The sequence below is a fragment of the Panthera uncia genome, assembly GCF_023721935.1.
Source record: "Panthera uncia isolate 11264 chromosome A1 unlocalized genomic scaffold, Puncia_PCG_1.0 HiC_scaffold_17, whole genome shotgun sequence".
NCBI classification, from domain to species: Eukaryota; Metazoa; Chordata; class Mammalia; order Carnivora; family Felidae; genus Panthera; species Panthera uncia.
Genome location: NW_026057577.1, coordinates 60,730,409 through 60,752,588, shown reverse-complemented (window position 1 = coordinate 60,752,588; position 22,180 = coordinate 60,730,409). Strand labels below are relative to the sequence as shown.

The following is a 22,180-nucleotide window of genomic DNA, read 5'->3' as shown; positions in this document are numbered from 1 at the left end:
AATAAATTGACTTCCAAAATTTTTCATTAAAAAGTTGCAAATGGTATAATTTCCAGTATATTGTAATATTCACCATTTTAAATATATGCTATTATACATATACACAATTGTAAGGATTATCATGTCACTCTCTTAAATGTAATCAAACATAAATGCCACAGCATTATAATACTCACTATCATTCATTTAAAAAAATATATGAACAATTGGATGTTTTACATTTTTCTCCTTGAATTTATCTCCATTCTGCTTCTGTCAAAGAACTTTACCCTAATGTATATTTTATGCTTAAAAGGTTTTTATTGATCCTATTCTTGTAAACAAAAGCATATAGACAGAAAAGAGTTCATTTTCCAAAATTTCCCATGACCATTCTCCTCTAAGTGCTAAATTAACTAAGATGTCTGAGTTTTAATTGTAATTATTAATATTATTTATTAATCAAAACTAAACATTTAAAATTTGGCAAAAAATAAGTGAAATATTTTTGGAAATCATAATAGCACCACTTAGTATGAACTACAGGTCACACTTTTTCATACATGTATGAACCCACTTAATCCTCACAACACTCTACTATTGTTATCTCCATTTTATAGATGCCAAAACTAAGATTGAGATAGCTTAGATGATTCTTCCAGGTCGCAGAGCCTGGATCCACACACAGACTTTCTGGCTCCATAGTCCGGTCACTTATACACTGTCCTATACTTCTTGGCTCATAAAAATAGAGATTGAGGGCAGAAGAGGGGGGCTAAAATAAAGGCATGGTCCAGTTGCTCCTTTTAGTGCCCCGGCTGAGCCATATGCCATGGTAAGGGATGCGATGGGTATGAGGCATGCCTTTGTTTTGTACAGTGGCAGAAAGGCAAAAAGGGAAAGTGGGAAAGGAAAATCTTGGCCACAAGTGCCTTTTCAGACAGATGGATTTTATGAGAGGGTGCATATGGAAGTAGAAGATCTGGAAATTAATTCCTTTAAAACTCTCCATAACCCTCCCCCACTACACACACACACACACACACACACACACACACACACAAGTCTTCGTATACACCCAGGGGTACATACGCTCCAGTGTGAATGCAACTGGTCTACTCAGTCTCTGATACAATAAAAATAAATTAGAGGTGGTGTTTTGTGAAACATTTTTAATGCTTTAGAAACAAAATTTAATTAAAATTTAAATTATTTTAACCCTTGAATTTTATTTTAAAATGGCAGTTAATTTTAATAATTTGGAAGGACACAAATGTTAAAATGTAACAGGATAGTAATAAGCATAACTATAATCTACATGGTAGTTTTATAATGATTAGATGTAATGCATGAAAAGATAGCAGGTCAGTAATAGAGCCATGCATAAAACCCTCCTCTCAAAATCTTTATTTGCATTTCTATTACTGAAATCATTTCCTAATAATGAAGTTGCCATGAGAGAAGCTCCATTACTGAGGAATCACTGTTACAGAAACAACATTATTAAAGCATTGCTAGGTACAGGAACTTTTATTAGAATGATACAAGTTGTATATCACTGTAATAAAGCTTCCATTATAATCCTAATTGCATAAAGCTGTGTTTGAGTATACCAATGCTAGAGCTATAGGACTTTTAATAAAGTATCAAAATAATGCTGTGGTAATAGGATTGTTTAGCATACTAATACTTCAGGGAAGGCTGAACTGACTAATGGATGATGTTTACGTCACTGATTACACACACTATACCAAGAATTAAAAAGAACCCTCATGTACTTTAGTAACATGCAGCACAGAAATGTATGTGTTGAGGTATACATACCAGCTCTCTTTGATATAACAACTCAGTATGTCTAATTCACCTCCTGGTACAAAAGCAAATTGCTAAAATGGACATTTGTAACTGTGATACTTAAGAGGTTTAATGTTCAGATCTACAGAGAGCTGCTTATCAAAAAGTTAATAATAAATTATATACACCCACAGACACCCAAACAGGCATATCTTGAGAACTGCCTGTTAAAAGAACTATTGGAGAATTTGAGTTTTTGTTGGTGGAAGACGGAAGGTGGAAGGGGAGAGGGAGGGAGGGAGGGAAGAAGAGAGAGAGATTAAATATTATATGGATAATTCACTCTAAAATGCTGCTCTATATCATACATAAATGATACTATGATCCTTCAGAGTTACAACTAGAAGTTACCATCAGACTTAGGTTCATACCAGAGAATTTTAGTTTATTTGTACAAATGTTTGTTTTTGTGTTTGCTGTAATGGAGTCAAGTATTCGGCAGTTCCCTCTAGAAGCATATATAATATTCACCACCAGAGACCACCAGAGAGCCATCCAATCACTCAGTAGGCAGGGAGATGCTCCTTTATATACCTGCTGTGTGGATACCAGCAAGGAAGACACCAGGCCATCTGAAAAGGGCCTCAGTATAGGCTACAGCAGCAGAGGACTGAAGGTGGCTCTGACAGTCATATTCAGATAATGGGGCCAAAGCCATTTTGGTTTTGAGATCAATTTTGGCAGACAGATTGACCTGGAGTCTGCTTGGACAGCAAAGTACTTAAACTTTTGAACAGTGTCTCCTTTCCATAGTTCCCCCTTGACCTCTGCTTTACAGATGTGATAAACTGCAAACAGTTGGGTGAGGTTGACTCAAGGGCCCAGAAAGTTAATTTTCCCTACTGACTCAGGTGATGAAACAAAATGTGAACATTCCCATAGTGTGATGCTTCCCATATCTTTGTATCACCTGAGAGGAAGGTACATGATTTTATTTTTTACTGTATGGTCAGCTGGGATATGTTATTTTTTAGGATTCTAATACTTTCTGATTAAATATGATCAACCCAAACTAATTTGCACTGAAACAATGAGACACTGTTTCTAAACATTTTTTTTTCAAAAAAAATTAAAATCTCTTGAGGCAGGAGTGTGTGACACAGACATAAAAGGGCTTAATTATCCAACTGGTCAACTAAACACTTGCAAAAACAGAAGTAACCTAAATATTTGAAGGTATTTCAACTTCCATGAATCTAACCAGAAATTTGAAATCAGATAACTTTGAACCAAAAAAAAAAAAAAACCCAAAAACAAAAACAAAAACAAACAAACAAACAAAACCCCACAAACTTTGAATGTTGGCATTCATGCGAGTTTGCAGCTTTCAATTCACTGATGTCCTTATTTTTAACACATGGGGGGGCATCCCAATCTTTCCAATCAGGCCTTGCAAGGAAGAGCTAAACTCTCACTGAGAAAAGAATAGATCCTTACACAAAAGCCTTACATCAATGTGGTGAAGACTCAAGAGGCTTGAATAAATAAATACTGATTGATTGATTTCTTTGGAAACTGATTCTAACTTCACCACCTCCCATTTCCCAATCTTCTCCACAAACGTTTTGTTAGTATACCCCAGAGCATAGCTTTCCTTAAACCAACCCCTCTCCCTGCCATTTCCTCTAACTCCTTGAAGACAATCCAGTCCCACATACCACCTGTCTCCCTCTAGCCTGCCGCAGCCTCCTATCTGGTTTCCTTTGCTCCAGTCTCTCCACTCTCTCACCTTGCACAGACACTTGATTCATCACTTCAATTACCAATTTTACGTCACTCTCTTGCTCAAAATTATTCCTCATTACTCACTGCCTATTAAGCAAAGTTAATCCTTTTGGGGGCATGAATCCCTTTCAATATCCTAAAAGGGCTGTGGACCTTAGAATAATGCATAATGCACACAGCTTTTTGTCTACAATTGAAGGGGTTCTCATACACTGGAAGCCTGGGGGGGTTGTGATCCTTAGATAAGAAATCCAAAACTATGAAGCTTGAACCATGTGGCCTTCTATTCGGTTTCCCTGCAAGCTGGCATCAAACTATCTTTAAAGCCTTCTATTTTATCAGAGAACCCCTAATCACAGACAAGTAGAGTGAGGTCTGCACTGAGCCCCCACCACATGCCAGGAACTCCTCTTAAGCCCCAAAGACATACAGCAAATGAAACAACAAAAGTTCTTCTGTTGCTCATACTCCAGAAACCCAGTTATCCTGATGTGTCTTGTCACACCTTGCTACTACTGCATGTCCTCAAAGGTACAGAATTTCTAGTTTTAAAACCTGGCTCTTCGTGTATCTTATACTCCTTTCAATCAGGTTTGTTCTCAACTCTCAGTATACCTTGTGTTTCCTCATCTCTGTCTGATGCCCCTAGAATAATCCTTCATCTTCCTCCCCATCTACCAAATAATCACTGACAATTTCAGGCCCTTCTCTCTCTCTCTCTCTCTCTTTTTAGGAAGTTTTTCTAGAACCATTTCAGCTCACAATAAATCTGTCTTCTAATAATCTCTATCAGTAATCTTGTACTTTTTCATACACTGCCTATAGCACCTCTTTAGAGCTGTCTTATTATAGAACTTATTATTGATTAATTCTGCTGTGTAATCTGTGAATTATCACCCCATCTTTGGAAAGGGAGACCATGCTATAGATTTCTATTTCCTGGCCACTGCTATCACAGTGCTTCTCACACACACCACCACGAACTCTCTATTTGTTGGTTATTGCTGATTGATGGCAAGAGAAGACACCTCTGAGATGATAAAACTTCTAACTTTCAGGGGTGATCCAGAGAAATCTCAGAGAACCTTTATCTGCTTGGGGATGGATAATATAACCAGAGTGATGCACAACTTAGCAAACCAACCCAACCACTGTTATTCATCATTCTGACTGTGAGCCACCTATGTGCAGTCATCAGCTTGCAGACAATACGTAATAAGGTTGTTTATATTCTAAATAATAATTTGCTTTTGCCATCTACATATGGCAGAGATTGGATGCATTCTTATCTGACCTAACCTTCATGTTAATACCTTAATCACAATCTTTGAAGGCAACAAAAGGGCATCTTCAAACAAACAAACAAACAAAAAAACAGATAGCAGATGATAATGGTGTACTGAATGCAGCCTTGTTTGGTGCTATTAGTCACTGTAAATGCATTTGCTATCTCTGTCTGCATCTATAACTCTCACCATCATTTCCTCGCAGAGTAAACAAATGTTGCTTATAAACTTCACCGTACAGCCTGTCTTTGTAGGATTTTTAGCCTACCAATGTGCTTAACAGAATCAAATGCCTTGTTAAAACCAAGTATATGGCATACAAATTACAATGCTATTCTTAGGACTGTATCAGAGATGGTGTGACTAAATTTCTTAAGCATGATACTTGTTTTCTTTGAAACCTGAGAGAACAATATGTCTTAATTGTTATCCTGGGATGTACAGTTCTACTCATGCCCATGCAACTGCATGGCTGATGTGCCTCTGAAATCCTAAAGAGTATCTTCTACCTTCCAGAGCCCAGGGCTATCTCCATGTGGGGTGCTATTTACCCCAGTGGCAGATATCCACAAAGCTACAATCACCAAATGCTCCACCAAATGATGGCAAAAAAATATGAGTGTATCTCTCTATAAGTATAATGTTATTTGTGATTTGATCTTATGTCCTATACTAACCACATAGTAGTATTAATTTTGAATTTGCTAAAATTGTTAATGGAGACTATGTTTATCATCAACTTGAGATAGGATAATTAACAACACTGACAACTAATATTTATTGTGTGGTTACATACTGTGTGCAAGGACCTATTCTTTTTTTTTTTTTTAATGTTTATTTATGTGTTTTGAGAGAGAGAAAGCACACAAGTGAGTGGGGTAGAGGGCAAAAGGGAGAGGGAGAAAGAGAATACCAAACAGGCTCCACGTTTAGTAGAGAGCCCGATGTGAGGCTCAATCTCACAACCATGAGATCATGTCCTGAGCCTAAATCAAGGGTCGGACACTTAACTGACTGAGTCACCCAGGCACCCACTGGGACCTATTCTAAATATTTTATATTTATTATTTTATTTAATCCATGCAACAACTCCATGAAGTATTGTCACTATTTACCAGATGAGGAAACTGAGGCCTACAGAGGATCTGTCCCTTGCTTCACGACTAGTTTGGAAAAGCCAGCATTTGAATACAAGCAGTTTGGCACTAAATCAATGTTCTTAGCCACTATGTTTGTTATACTATGTTAGTGCACTTGACATCTGGCCTCTCATTTCCTTGGTTACACAATTGGTTCCAAATTGGGAAGCAGAGGTAACACTAACTCTACCTGTTTTTGCCATGTCAAAGGAAAAATGGTGCTAGATATTTATCATGATTCCAAACATATTGTGTTCAATGGGCTGGTCTATAGATGGGTGTCTAGTACTAATAATTCTGATTTTTCCTCCAAGAAACCTTTACCTTGACAACAAAACATGTTCCATGCAAGTGTTTTTATTATTGACTTTATGATGACCAATACTTTGTCTGACTAGATGGTTCCAGCTAAAAGAAGCACAAAATCACCATGAATGTTTCTGTTCCTTCTGTAACACTGGGGAGAGGGTACTAGTCAAACCATCACAGACGTTTTCCCTGATAGCCTCTGCTTCTCTAGCACAGGAAGAGATACACTAATCAATACCACATTCTGGTCTACTTCAAGCATGACTTTTCATGCAACTCTGATACAAGCTTCTTTGTTAACACATTTACTAGAAGAGTAGCTAAACATTTATCTGGTGAATATTCTGATTAGAGTGCAAAATCAGGGTTTCGGGATAGGAAATAATGCTGAATTTGCTGACTACATACTCAAGGACTATTGGCCTTCTGTACTGCCTCTATATTCCTCTAGCATATATTAGTCTGAATCATTTATTTGACACTTAGTATTTACTTGCTGCTATTATTAATTTTACTCACTTGCATCTATATTTTTGCGTGCCTGCATCTTATATTGTCAGCATCAGGTCCATGAACCTTCTCCACAATGTGGATTCAGTCCAGTCAAATGGCCCAATCAATGTTGCCTTGGCTCTGGCTTCTTTGTTGGAAGAGCCTCAAAGTGAACAGACACTAAGACAAGTTGCCGGTGTTGCCCCATCCCTGTGATAATCAGACATCTGGGTGGTTTCTAAATTATTAGTGCACTTGGCATCTGATCTACAATCTGAAGGTAAAAAAATGTACGTACATAATTAAAAAAAAAAAACCTCTATCACATCATTTCATGTTAATGAACATTTATTAGCCCTCAGTTATACAAAAGTTACACGCTGCTTATGCATGCTACAAAATAAAGTAAAATATAGCCACTGCTGTGGAAGCGGTTGCACTTAAGTAGGGAGCGTATATCTTTGAACAGTCTCCAGTTGGTATTGTAAACAGAAATGCAGCAGCATCAGAGGGCTAGGCATGAAAACTCAGAAAGGATCACTAGGCCAGGTGGGAAAGTGCTCCAACTAGAGGGGAACAAAGGCCCGGAGTTGCAAAAACAGCCTGGTGTAGAGCAGGCCACAGAAAGATGGAGAACATGAGAGAAAGAAGTCACGTGTGTGGGGAAAAGCTGGATCATGTATCTCCTCAACCAGCACTCTCAGCCTCAGCCCCTTCACCGATTCTTACAAACTTTCCCTCCTAATATTTCCCTCTAACATTATTTCCCTCCTAATATTATTACTTCTCCATCCCTATGAATATTAGTCCCCTTGAGTAACCTTCTAATCAAAAACACAGGAATGCTAGCATTTCAAAATGAAGCTGGAGAATCACTGCATACATGTTGAAAGAACAAGCCTTCCATGATAGAGCGTCTGTTCACTTGTCCTGCCCCATCTCTGACTTTCTCCCCTGTCCTGCACACATTAAGGAATGATTAGAGCCTGTTCCTGGTCATGGCTTTGGGATTCTGCACACACTGCTTACTTCCTTTTACCCTGCCCCCCTTCCCCATGTGTGTGACTAATGAACTCCTATTCAGCTCCATCTAGGAGGCCTTCGCTCATCCTCACAGACAGGAAAACTGCACTTGTTCCTTCCCCGTCTCTTTACACACTATCATGACAACTCTTAACCTACTGTTTTGCAACTGCTGTTTGCAGAGTCATCTCTCCACCAGAATAGAAGTTCTTCAAGGGCAAAGACTATGTGTTAACTGTGTCCTAACCTCAGCACTAACCATAGCTCCTTGCTCATAATAGGTGCTCATTTAGTATCTGTGAGTGAATGAAAGAAAGAGAAAAAATGAATTACTGCTACTCTCTCCTCAGATTCTAATATTAAGCCCAGAAGTAATAAAGCATGTAGATCAAATCATGTAATTTAAATCAGCTGTCTAGAAGTAATGTTCCCATGTGAATTAAGCCTTCTCTATGTGGCCAGGTAGACTCCAGCTAATAGGATGTTGGACTGTTTTAAGTGATTAGCTCAACAGTCCACATGGGATAGTGCACTGACTTGATATTAGACTGGTAGCCTGACCCCCGAGGAACATAAGGCTCAGTGAAGGTGACTGGTGAAAATCTCTTCACTATCTACAATGACACAGTTGATCAGAGAGAACTATTTGGATTATAAAACCATTACACATCAACAACTGTAGAATCTAGTAAACAGTCAGTGCCTATTAAATGTTGACTACTAGTACAGTTCTTTCACTAAAAAGTAAGAGAATCAGTGGAATCACGGTTCTACCATGCTAATTAATTCTCTGTGTGAAAAGAAATGCTAATCTCCATTTTAAAACATCAATCATGGAAAATAAACTGAAATGTGACCAGATTTTAAAATGCTACTTGTTCTAAAATCAGATGTAAATTAAAGCTTCCAGGATTCTGTAAGAGGCGATTATATGGTGCTAAGAAACTCCATTTAAACTCAATCTTCTAGGAAACTTTAAAATACTTTTTCCAGTTTGAAACTGTTCTCTAATATCACCCTTTATATGCTTTCCTTGTCTAAGAAGCTTTGCTCTATAAAAATTTCTCCCAATTTCTAAGTGAAATATTACAGGATTTCCCAGAAGCATTAGCGACGGTTTCTTAGCAACTGTTGATATGTCTCAAAACAACCTGAGACAATCTTCTCTGAGACATATAGTCTCTCCCTCTCCCTGCTAACAGAATTCTACAATATGGCACAAAAGATTCGTGTGGCTAAAAATAACTGCCGACACACATTTTTAAAGTTGACGGAGTTTTAATGATTTAAGTCTTCCATATCACAGCTTTGGATAGGTGTGCCTCAACAACAGTATATCAAAGGGTTCTGTGCAGAGAGATTTTAGAATCTTTTTCTTTTTTAATCACACCATTAACACCCTTGACATTTCAGAAATAATGTTTATCGATTTTGGTGTTAGCACTACCATAAATTAAGTGATGTAATGGACGGAATTATTGTGGTACTATAAAGAATGTGTCATTCAGATTGTTAACTACATATTAGAAAAAGCACACAGTCTAGATTCATGTAAAAATAGCCCCAGATCTGGGTAGTAAATAGGAGATGAAGGAAACTGACACATTCCAATGACTGATGAGTCTATCTTCACCATTCCCTCCTGGCTGTTGTACCAAAAACAACTGAATTTGTTTAATAAAAGCAAGCTATAATAGCAATGATCATTCTGCACACACATACACACACACACACACAGATAAAAATAAGACACATAAATTCAAGGTTATTCACCCCAAAGAAGTCACTATAATGAAAAGTATTAGGAATGGAGAAAAAAAGCATTTAGAACCAGTAGCAGAAAAGAACCACATGGTACAGAAAACAAAAATGTCCCCTAATAATCTGTGAGACTACAAGCTTTCACAAGGAATTTGTGTCTTTCACTAGAAGAAAGAGTCTAACCAAATTCTGTGATTATGGTTCTGAGGTAGAGGTAGGTAAGGTTGAAAATGGTATAATCACCATGTAATGGGCATATTGAAAGAATTTCACTGTGAGTATGTGTATGTGAGTGTGTATGATATGACATATATAGGATATGAATTGCATTTATACCTCCTGGGATTATTATGTGGAGTAAACAAAGTAATGCACAGAAGAATAACATAGTGCAGTATATAACAAGTGTTTAACAAATGTTAGCTGTGATCATCATCATCATCATCATTACCACCACCAACACCATCATTTGTCCCATTTTATATAGGAGGACACTGAGTTTGCAAGGAAGTTAAGTAACTTACTCAAGGTCACACAATTATCAAGGAACTAGGAAGAGACTGATGTCTGCCTAATTGCAAAGCCCGTGATCTTTCCATCTTCACCACAGGTCTAAATATTTTGCTTCTATGAAATGGGTTGCAAATAAAAACAGACCATAAGTTGCTGCTATGATCTTTATTCTTATAGTTGTAAACTCAAATAAATCTAGTAAAAACTCTTAAAAGCATGAGTTTTATTGGCTAGGCATATTAGAATAATCTATTGCTAGGCTAAGACATTTCCTGGTCATAGGTTAAGTATCTAGAAGTGGCTTGGGCTGAAGTATTGCCAGGCTGTCATTGATCCCCCCATTCTATACATATCCAATTAGCATTCTTGAAGTCATACGAGCTGCTGAGGTGACTAATTTGATTGCGTTATTTCAAAACAATAATAGTACTGTGGATATAACGAATAATTTTATCAAAATCCATTCACTCAGGAGTCCATCAAATAAGTCTGGATATAAGTTAATAATATCTGTCTATGTTCTAGTTTGAATATAGAGAGTGAAAAGTATTTGAAAATAAAAGGGCAGAAGGTTAATTTTTAGCCCAGGATATACTGAAGAGTTAATAGTCCTAAACCAGTGTGGCTCAGGGCCAGAGCAAAATTCACTAATTTGAATCTCTTTTTGTTGCCCTTCCTCTCTGCTCTCAAACAGACAAGCTAATAAGCATTGAGGACATATCTAGGAACTACAGAATATTTCTGTAGTTTCTATTTTCTAAATCATCAAGCTGTTCTTTAGTTTTATGGAGCAGTTTTTCAATTGTTGAGGATCTTTCTGCAGAAAGGCAATTTGATTTCTATCCTTGGCTTTTCGATTTTACATTCCATCATCACTAAACATTGATTAAGCTTGCTGCAATACACTCCCTTGTATTTGGGTCTTCAAATACTCTGAAAGTCATTATTTATTACAATGTAACAATCTGGAATTATTTTTAAAGTATGCTTACTGCAGGTGCTGTATTTATCAGTGATAACCTTTGTTTTTTGTTGTTGTTGTTTTAGGAAAAAATGAACTGCTGTTTCTTAACAAATATGGCACATTTAACTCAAATGTTTTTAAAAAAGGATATATAAAAATTAAAATTCTTTTACTGGGAATATCATTTTAAAAAAATCTCAAGGTCTGGTAGGCAGCTTTCTAAAATGGCTCAATAATCCTTATCTCCTGGTATTCATTCTCTTGTGCAATCCCCTCTCCCCACATGTGGGCTGGACCCCATTACTTGCTTCTAATGAGCAGAATATGGCCAAAGTGATGGGATGTCACTTCCACGATTAGGCTGCAAAAAGCTGTGGCTTCTGCAGCACTAGCACTCTCTCTCTTGATAACACTAACTCTTGTCCTCTCACTTCCTTACTCTGATGGAGCAAACTGCCATGTTGTGAGGTGCTCTGTGGAGACTCACGTGGCAAGGAACCAAGGGAGGCCTCAGTCCAATAGCCAACAACCACGTGAGTGAGCCAGAAAGTGGATCCTTCCCAGTTAAGCTTTGACATGACTGCGGCGCAGTGAGAGACCCAGGGCTAGAGGACCCAGCTAAGCCATGCCTGTTTTCCTTACCCACAGAAAATGGAAGCAATAAATATTTTAAGACACTAATTTTGGGGGTAATTTGGTATACAGCAATAAATAACAAATAAAATCTCTAAAATGCATAATGACATCACTCATACTATTTATACATTTATACTTATACATTTATAAGAGCCCCTCATGTGCCAGGCACTTGGCTAGGTTCTAGGAATGCTGTGGAGAATGAAATACATGTGGTCCTTGTCCTCTGTGCCTGGGAGAAGACTGCCCCATTAGCCTTTCCTGACTGTCAGTTTGCATTTGGCTCTCCATAGGTACTCTGATGAGTGTTCACCACATGTGATGAGAGAGGCCCCCTGCCTCAGAGATGCACTCTCCCGCAAAAGGCTGCCTGGTCTGAACAACCACCCCCTGCACCGAGGGGCTGGCAGTCCTCTTCTCAGGTACAACAAGAGCCCTTAATAGGCACGAAGTGACACTTTCTTACTCAGATTCTTTTACACATGAAAGGTAAGAACAAGCCTTGAATAAATTTTTCTCACACTAAAAAAAAAACAAAAAACAAACAAAAAAAACTTAACCCATTAGTCTAATCATAATAGTAATTATAAAGAGAACCCAATTATAATTGTTGCAACAACAATGCGACTTCAAATCTTTTGTAAATGAATAGTCTTCATCTGCTTCTACTAAATTATTCCTATCAGGCTTATGGAATTTCATACACTTAGCTCATTATCATGTCTATTTTGTTGTTGTTCTAGTTTTACCTATCAAAAAAGCCAACTATATTCACATTGCTTTCAGATTTTGTGGCACCGTTTTTTGGTGGTAAATCTGTATTCCTGAAGATCAATTACATTTTTAGAAACATCTGAAGTCATTCATATTTAAGTATGTGTGGATTATGAAGTAGTGTTCAAAGATTACCATGTGGAAGTCCACAGGTATGAGCAGACATCTTACTCTTCTAGCTTTGGGAAGTACACTTAGGACAATGAGTAGGTTAGGAAGTACGTGGAAGTGACAGTGAGGCAGAGCCTCATAATCAAACTGTGAAATCAGCCCCAAATGTTTGGGATCAAACGTTTTCAAAAGTTACCTTAAAAGACAATATCTAAGGCCCAAAGTGGAGAGAACGCACTCTAGTGGGAATAATTCATAAGAACATGTCAACATAAAAGAGAGAATTAGCAGAGATCAGAGAAGAGGGGAGTCAGAGAGCAGACTTTGGCAGTGTTCATATAGTACTGTCCAGGACAGAAAATTCTGGGAGGATTAATCCATGAGCTAGGCACTAGCCCTAATGGGGAGCACAAAAGATCTGGACTCTGCTATCACAAACTCTACATTTTAGAAGGGCAGATGACTAAGTGACTATTCTAACTGCTGGAGAAATGAATAAAGTACTGCGCCAAAGATGGCCAACGGGACTAAAACAAGCTCTGGTCTCTGGCTTAGAGACCTCTCTTCTGGGTTCTTCTTGCCCTGTTTGCCATGCCCATGAATACACCCACAAATATGGAAGCTGACAACTATAAATTACCCTTCCCACTTGCATTTGGGGCTCAGATCTTTGGAGAAACAGTCTCCTCTGAGCCTGCCGGTGTTAAATAAATCTCCAATCCACCAAGATCTCCGAGTGCCACTTGGTTTTTCTGCCAGTGTTCCAGCGTGGTTCCGTAACATATTTGGTTCCCTGACCAGGAAATCCAACTGCACTGGCCCATTGTTGCCACCAGTTTGGGAAAACGGCAAGGCGGTGATGGAACGAGGGATTGTAAAGGAAAAGGCACGCCCTGCCTGAATTTTGGCAGTCTCCCGCTCGGTTGCCTCGGGCCAGCCCCGCTCCATCATTCCCGCTGGACTCCAAGAGACCTGGTAGGTGAGGACCTGGACTTGATGTTGGAACTGGTAAGGCCAGGGACCCAAAGTTGTCAGGCCCACCCAAGAGGGTGGAAGGGGGACCTGATCACTCCCCAGAGACTTTAATGGTCTCACAGGTAGAAAATTTTGCAGGAGGGAATGTAATAGACTCTGGTATGTGTGTGTTTGTGTGTGTGTGTGTGTGTGTGTGTGTGTGTGTGTGTGTGAATGTGCAGCTTGGCCAGGCTTGCTAGTCGAGTTTGAGTTTGTGGCTCCATAGACAGGCACCCTTAAGGTCCCCAAAAGTCTATGGAGTCTGAGTGGGCTCACCTGCGTCATGGTGACAGGCATATGGTCCAGAGCAGCATCAGATTAGACTCCGATTGCAAGTCACAAAGCTGAGGCCACTACTGCCAAACCTCACCTAAAGTTCCCCTCCAGAACGCAACCAGAGGAGTATCTGATTGATCCTCTCATCCGAGGGGATACCCTCCCTTTGTCTGTCTCCGCCACACTGAACATGAGAAAGGAATTAATAATGGGATCAAAACAGAGTAAGTCTATGATTTTAGAGGTCATGCTCAAAAATTTTAAAAAGGGATTTTCAGGTGATTATGGGGTGAAATGATACCCAGGAAGTTAGGGACCTTTTGCGAACCAGATGGCCCATATTTAATGTAGGATGGCCTCCAGAAGGGACATTAGATGCTCAAGTGGCACAGCAGGTTTGGCTGATAGTCACTGGGAACCCAGGTCACCCTGATCAATTTCCATACATCAACTCCTGGCTTGAAATTGCCCAAAATCCTTCACCTTGGGTGTGATTCATCCATAGCAAGCAGAGTCAGGCAAAGGTTTTAGCCGCCTTATTCAGAGCCTCACACAGGGAACCAAAGAAGCAACCCACTGCTCCCCTAGTGTTTACAGGAGACCCAGAGGAAGATCCTATCTTTCCGTCACCTTATGACTCACCGGGCTCCTTACCCCCTGCCCCTGAGCTTGAAACTCCTCCCCATCTGTCTCTCCTCCAGCCCCGGATGTCCTCCCCTCCCGGACCCGGAGAACCCTCCCCGACAAGGGCCAGCAGCCAGACTGCACCCCAGACTCAGACCTAACGCTTTCCAAATGCCTGTAAGGGAGATGAGAGAACCTGAAAGACAGAATGAGTATGGAACAGTCCAGCCCAGACGTTCCATGATGTATTATCAACCTTTCTCTACAATCAACCTCCTCAATTGGACATACAACATTCCATCATACTCTGAAAAGCCAAAAGCAATGGTCGACTTGATGGAGTCCGTCTTCCAGACCCACCAACCGACTTGGGAAGATTGTCAACAGTTACTCCGTACTCTGTTTAATACAGAAGAAAGAAGAAGAATGAGAGAAACACGACAGTATCTAGAAGATCACGCACCTCCAGGGATCAATGACGCTGCTGTCAGGGCTCAAGATGCCGTGCCTGAAGAACGCCCAACATAGGATTTCACCACAGAAGAAGGACAAGCCCATATCCGACGATATCAGGAAGCCCTCTCTCAGGGAATCCGAGCTGGAGCTAAAAGGCCCATGAACATGACTAAACTATCGTCAGTCACACAGCAGCCTGGGGAGTCTCCCGGAGACTATGAAAGACTATGTGAAGAATACCGTGTATACACCCCGTTTGACCCCGAGGCACCAGAAAGTCAACAAATGGTAAATACCTCCTTTGTGGCACAGGCTGCCCCAGGTATCAGAGGAAAACTCCAGAAATTGGAGGGCTTTGCCAGGATGAATATCACTCAGCTGATAGAGGTCGTCAATAAAGTTTTCATGAACAGAGAAGTCGCAGCCAAAAGAGAAGTGGAGAGAAGACTAAAAAAGAAAGCCACCCTTCTCGCAGCAGCACTAAAAGAAACAGACACTGCAAAGATGGGAAGACCCCAACTACCAAAAGGGGGGAAGCCCAGAGCTCCCTTAGCAAAGGACCAATGTGCATACTGCAAAGAGAAGGGACACTGGAAGAATGAATGTCCCAATCGGAAGGAGCCCTCAAAACCCAGCCGATATTGGGAGGAACCTCGAGGCAAGAAACTTGTTGGTCTAGCCGGGATAGAATCGGACTGAGGGGGACCAGGCTCTTTCTCTCTTGGCCCCCATGAGCCCACGGTCGCAATGAAAGTAGGGGGCCAAACAATAGCTTTCATGGTTGACACTGGGGCTGAACACTCGGTTGTTACTGCTCCAGTGGCCCCTTTCAGCCAAAAGATGGCAACCCTACTTGGGGCTATTGGGACACAGGTGATGCAACAGCCCTTCTGTCAAGCTTGACAATGTTAACTTGGGGGTCACAAGGTCTGGTATGAGTTCCTCTACTTACCTGACTGCCCAATTCCTCTCCTGGGACGAGATCTGCTCTCCAAACTTGGGGCCCAGATAACTTTTGAACCCACTGGACACACTAGCCTCCAATTAAACCCAAGGCAGAACGAAACCCTGGTCTTGGTGACTACCCTGCCAAGGGAAGAAGAATGGGAACTATTCTGCACCCAGGCCTTACCCTGTAGCCCCTCAGAATTCAGGCTTACATTCCCCTCCTTTTAGGCTGAAGATAACCCACCTGGACTATCTTGGAGTCGGGCCCCCATCATTGTTGACCTGGTCCCTGCAGCCCAGCCTCAGAGACAAAGGGGTACTCCCCTTTCCACTCGAGGCTAGAATGGGTATACAAGAGCACCTGACCAAGCTCAGAGAAGCAGGTATTCTAATTGAGTGCCAATCGGCTTGGAATACCTCGCTCTTGCCAATCAAGAAGCCAGGAGGAGGATACCGACCATACAGGATTTGAAGGGCATTAACAAAGTGACTGTTTCTTTACACCCTGTGATTCTGAACCCGTATACCCTCCTCAGCCAAATTCTAGGGTCAGCCAGATGGTTCACATGCATTGACCTAAAGGATGCTTTCTTCTGCCTTTGCCTGGTTCCTCAAAGTCAACCACTGTTTGCCTTTGAACGGACTGAGCCCATTACAGGGCGCCAGATGCATCTGACCTGGACATGACTTCCCCAAGGCTTCAAGAACTTGCACACTCTTTTTGGGGAAGCACTAGTTGCAGACCTTGCCAACTTTCCGAGGGAAACCACAGGGTGTGTCCTCCTCCAATACATAGACGACCTCCTCCTTGCCAGCGACACTGAAGAAGACTGCATGAAAGGTACCAAGGCCCTCCTGCAGCTCCTGTCCTACTCAGGGTACCAGGCCTCTTGGAAAAAGGCACAGATTTGTCAGCAGCAGGTCCAATACTTAGGTTTTCCTTACAAAAGGAAAAAGAGAACTAGGACCGGAAAGGAAGAAGGTTATCACTGCACTGCCACAGCCCCAAACAAAACGAGGCTTGCATGAATTTTTAGGGGCCATAGGGTTCTGTTGTATTTGGATTCTCGGATTCTCAGCCATAGTGAGGCTGCTCTATGACCTGTTGGGAGGGCCAGACCGGGAGCGCCTCACATGGACTAAGGAGGCAAGGGCTGCTTTCACAGAAATAAAGTTGGCTCTGGGACAAGCCCCAGCCCTGGGTTTGCCTAACACAGATAGGCCCTTTAGCCTCTTTGTACATGAAAAGGACAAACTAGCCCTTGGAGTGCTCACTCAGAGCATGGAGCCTTGGCAACAGCCAGTAGCCTACCTGTCAAAAAAACTTGATCCTGTGGCTGCAGGATGGCCACCTTGCCTCAGAGCACTGGCAGCCACAGTGCTGCTCATCAAGGAGGCAGACAAACTCACACTGGGACAAACACTTAATGTTAAGGTCCCACACGTGGTCATGTCCTTCATGAGCACCCAAGGATATCGTTTTCTCTCCATTTCTTGGTTGACACAATACCAATGCCTTCTCTACGAAAACCCAAGGGTCACTCTTGAAACAGTAAGGACACTAAACCTGGCCACCTTCCTTCCCATGGAGGAGGGAGAACCCGACCATGACTGCTCCGAAGTGGTGGATGAAATCTATGCCAGCTGCCCGGACATCCAAGATCAGGCTATAACAAGCCCGGAGATCACCCTGTGCAGCGATGGGAGCAGGTATTTACAAGAGGGTAGCTGAAGAGCAGGATATGCGGTAACCACAACCACCAAAGTTCTGGAAGCCAAGGCATTGCCAGAAGGATGGTCGGCACAACGAACTAAACTGTACGCCTTAACCCGAGCCCTCATCCTTAGCAAAGGTAAACAAGTTAACATCTCTACTGAATCTTGGTATGCCTTCGCTACTGTGCATGTACATGGGGACATCTATAAAGAAAGAGGCCTCCTTGCTGCTGCAGGGAAAACTACCAAAAACAAGGAAGAAATACTAAAGCTTCATGAGGCCGTATGGCTGCCAGACAAGATAGCTATCCTACACTGTAAGGGACATCAGAAAGGAGACAACCCCATAACCCAAGGAAATCGCCTGGCCAACAAAACTGCCAGAGTGGCCACCTGTGGTGACCCAGGTGAAGCTCCTACCTACACTATGACTCTTGTGCCCCAGAGGGAACCCTCCCCACCCCTGTACACAAACAAGGGAAGAAGCTGGGCCTCAACAGAAGGAGGCACACTAAGCAAAGAGGGATGGTGGGTCATGCCAAATGGGCACATCTTTGTCCCGTCATCTATGGGAAAGCACCCAGTGAAGGAATATCACTCACCAACTCACACACCTAGGGAAAACTGCACTAGGGGCCCTCCTCAAAAAGAACTACTATATCAGCCAGATGCTGGCATTACACTGAGCTGTCAGTGAACAATGTGTAACGTGTGACAAAAACAATGCTTGGTCTGCCCCGTGGCCCCCGCCTGGCACACAAAGGATGGGGGCCACCCCTTTCGAAGACAGAGGTGGACTTTACCGACATACAACCAAATAAAGGATTCAGGTACCTTCTTGTAATTATCTGCACATATTCAGGATGGGTCAAAGCATTCCCGACCAGAACGGAACGAAATCGCGAGGTGGCCAAAGCTCTTCTACAGGAAATTGTGCCTCAGTTTGGTCAACCCTTAACCATACATAGTGACAATGGACCTGTATTTGTGGCAGACATTATGTAAACCCTAACAAAGTCCCTCAACATTACCTGGAAACTGCACACTGCTTATTGACCCCAGAGCTCAGGGAAAGTAGAGCAGATGAATCGTACCCTCAAGGAAACCCTGGCTCAGTTTCACCAAGAGACTAATCTCCCATGGCCAGATTTACTACCACTGGCCCTCGTGCATGCCCGATGCATGCCTGGGGCACTAGGATTCTCCCCTTTTGAGGTATTATATGGGCAACCCTCCCCCTCCCCACCCCCCATGTTTAGGAAAACTCCCAGGAGACCTACACCAGATTGGAGACAAGGGAATAAGAGAACAGCTCCAGACCTTGGGGGCAGTCCTAAACAAATTACAGGGATACACCATAGAGAGGGCTCCAATTTCCCTAGGGACCCCCATTCACCCCTTTCAGCCCGGAGACTCTGTGTGGGTCAAAGACTGGAAGAGGGAACCTCTTAGACCATGGTGGACTGGGCCTCATACTGTTATTCTAAAAACTCCTACAACCCTTAAAGTTTCAGGTATCACCCCATGGGTCCATCACTCCAGAGTTAAGAAGACCAACTCAGAAGAACCCGCAACCTGGCAAAGTGATCCAGATCCAGTCAACCCGCTTAAACTGACCCTCAAAAGGGACACTGGCGCCTGAGACCTCCAGCCCTGCTCCAGCCACACCCCGGAAGCTAGCTGGCCTGCGCAGGGCAGAAGCTTGAGGAACCAATGCATGGACCAAGCCCAAGGGTTCGGATGCAACTCTGCCAGCCCTTGCCCTTTACTGGTATCATAGCCCTGATCTTACTTCTTACTGTTGGGCTGATAGAGACTGTACCAACAAGCTGGACATGGGATAAAAGATACATGCTGGGTCTCACATACCTCCTCTGGATGGGAAGATTATTAAGTATTGCTTGTATATTATGATAACCTCTCTCACCTTCACAACTGCCACTTATCCACTTTGCCCCCAGGATTGTTATATGACAATAAGGGGCTCAAGGGCATTCAGCACCTTCTCCTCCCTCCACAAAGATTGCTACAAGGGAAAAACACCCACTCTCTGTCAGTCACCTGGTGCCCCAAGGACTAAGTATTAGACTGTAGAGATAACCCAAAATATTAGGAACCTATGTCACAACAAGGGCCTCCAGAAAGGGAAGTGGGCTTGCTATACTTACCTTCCTCAATGGGGGATCTCTGACGGGGGATGGATGCAAGACAGAGCCCTTCAAAAAGTTATAAAGGATACCCATGATAGGGTAATACAAGCCATAAAGGCGACTACTCCCCTGGCAGCCTAACAGGGTTTGAACCTTTCAGCCCTCAATCAGATGCTTACCAATTCCCCACTCCAGCATTGGGCCAACACTACTCTACAAGTCCTCCATAAAATAGATAATCACACCCAAACCTGCTGGATGTGCTTTCCCCTCAGCCAGAGGCCTTACTTAGCCACTCCCATCCCTTTGACCTGGGAAGCTCCTGAAAATCTCAAAACCAAAACTTCTGTCTTAATTGGACCCCTGGCCACTGGGGTCTGTCTCACAAATGCTGACAATCTAATCTGTACAGTCCCTGAAGGTATGAATGGTACCTCTCTATGCAGAAGAAATATAACCTTAAAGAGGAGTACAACCCTATGTTCAACCCCTGGGGTGTTCCACCTGTGTTCTAGTTTGGCCTACCAATGCTTAGAGGCCAGCTGGATTCAAATATGTTATTCTGTCTTCCTAACCCCAGAGATATCCATATACACTGAAGATCAGTTCCTAACAGCCTTTAGCCCCAAGTCCCTGGCTAAATGGGCAATCCTGCTACCTGTTCCGATAGGAGTAGGAATTGCAACAGGAATAGGAACTGGAATAGGGGGCATAGGTTCATCTGTAGGACTATACCATGGACTATCTCAAGAGCTAAATGAAGACATGGAACAGGTGGCAGATTCTCTGATAACCTTACAAAGCCAAATAAACTCTCTGGCAGCAGTGACCCTTCAAAATAGGCAAGCCCTCAACCTCCTCACTTCAGAAAAAGGAGGGACTTGTATCTTTCTGGGGGAGGAATGTTGCTATTTTGTAAACAGTCAGGAATAGTTACAACTAAGGTTAAGGAACTCAAGGAAAGAACTGCAGGTAGACAACAGGAAAGTATCAATCAATGGAATGGATGGGATCTCACAGATTGGGCATCCTAGATTCCTGCCCTGGCGGGGCCCCTCCTCTCCATAATTTTACTGGTATCCATTGGACCCTGTATACTGAATGCCGTAGTATGTTTTATTGAAAACACTATTGCTTGCCAAACTACAGCACGTATCTTAGCCTTCTGAAGGTACCAACTTGTAAAACTAAAAAGTGATGCCTACTAAAAGTTTTTTTTAAGGGCATCAAAGGGGGGGAATGTTGGAGAAATGAATAAAGGACTGTGCCAAAGTTGGCCAACGACCTAAAACAAACTCTGGTCTCTGGCTTAGAGACCCCTCTTCCGAGTTCTTCTTGCCCTGTTTGCCTCGCGTAAAAACCCGCCATGGATATGGAAGCTGACAACTATAAATTACCCTTCCCACTTGCATCTGGGGCTCAGATCTTTGGAGAAACGGTCTCCTCTGAGCCTGCTGGTGTTAAATAAATCTCTGATCCACCAAGATCTCCAAGTGCTGCTTGGTTTTTCCGCCAGCGTTCCAGCCTGGTTCCATAACATAACCAGCGGGAATGTGCATGGTGGAGTTGGCCACACCAGGTAGATGTGGCCTTTAAAATCATCAAACTCTGCTTGCTGTGCTTCTAGGCTCACTAGGTAATACACTCATTAAAAGATGGCTTCCAAGAATCTTCCTCAATGCTGATCAGCTAAGATGAGCTTTCTCATTCATCTACCACAGTTCTAACTTATTACATTGACATCCTAAGCTTTCCCTATCAGACACTTAAATGATTAGCATTCTCTGAGTTTTTCCCAAAGAACTTAAGGAAGGTGGTGGCCAGAGGTAAAAAGGTCACCAAGTAGGACTGGGAGAACCACTTAGAAGCAGCCAAGGTGGGGAGAGATGACAAGCCAAGACCATGGTCAGGAAGAACCAAACTCCTAGCCTGTAAGATGATAACTTGTTTCAAGTCCAAAGGAAAAGGCTGAAATAGAAATTGGAGAGTGAGAAGCAAATTCAATGTCTTTGAGTTAAGATAAGCTATAAATAGGAAAAAAAGCCAAAGAATAAATAAAGGCAAAAAGTTCAGATCTAAATGTAACAAAATATGTTACTAGTTATTTCTTTGTTTGTTTGTTTGTTTGCCTGAGAAACTGAGAGAATAGTGGAATCATTTACTGAAATGAAAAATGTTTGGTGAGGTGAGGAGTGGACTGGGGAGGAGGAAGGAACATCAATCCTATTTGGGCCGCTTCAAGTTTGAGATGTCATCAAACTATCACATAGACTGTTTAAATAAGTTAGTCTGGAATGAACAGGAATCTCTGGGCTAGACTTAACTTGAACCTCTGTCACATAAAAGATACTTAAAGACACAGAACTGGAAAAAACTCACTTAGGAAGAGAATGCAGACACAGAATGTCTCCTAAGCCCTAGGGGGCACTC

At 42.1% G+C, this 22,180-nt stretch overlaps 1 protein-coding gene across 8 annotated transcripts in view; it reads right to left on the bottom strand.

The window, feature by feature from the left end:
• The window catches only part of ATG10 (autophagy related 10), a 259,495-nt gene that overhangs the window by 25,924 nt on the left and 211,391 nt on the right, over nucleotides 1-22,180 (bottom strand). The window lies entirely within an intron of this gene.